Here is a 549-nt window from a genome sequence, read left to right on the forward strand (position 1 = left end):
CAGAGGACCCATTTCCTCCATGCTTCTAAGTGAAGCCAACCATGGTTGAGCATGACCTTTGACTTATCTTCACATAGGCAGAACTGGCAAAAAGAAAAGGAGCCAGGGGCTCATCCCAAGCCCATGTGACCCTGAGGAACAGATCTTCAATCTACCTTAAGAGTGAAAATAAATTGGTTTATCTGGGCCTTAAACACCCAAAAGGAAAGTATAACCAAAGATTAAAGGGGCCAATATAATTCATTAAGAGTCCATGTGCATAGCTAAAGGCCACATAACAAGCAACAATGCTAGATAGGAGATACCTTCTTTTGAGTTGTTGGCCAGGGTGGCCAAAGGGACTCCCACATAGTAACCCAGCATAGAACTGGGAAAATGAACAGCAGACCGCAATCTTATCCAAAGGAATATTGACAACTGATTACCACTAAATGAGGAACAGCTGACCTTCCTAAAACAAAGACCTCTAGATAAGCTGACTAGATTCACCAGATGGACAAGTAGTGGGGAATGGCTGGGGGTGCCAACAACACAGCAGACAGTAGCAGG

Source organism: Nannospalax galili, unplaced genomic scaffold, assembly GCF_000622305.1.
Source record: "Nannospalax galili isolate Female #2095 unplaced genomic scaffold, S.galili_v1.0 scaffold579, whole genome shotgun sequence".
NCBI classification, from domain to species: domain Eukaryota; kingdom Metazoa; phylum Chordata; class Mammalia; order Rodentia; family Spalacidae; genus Nannospalax; species Nannospalax galili.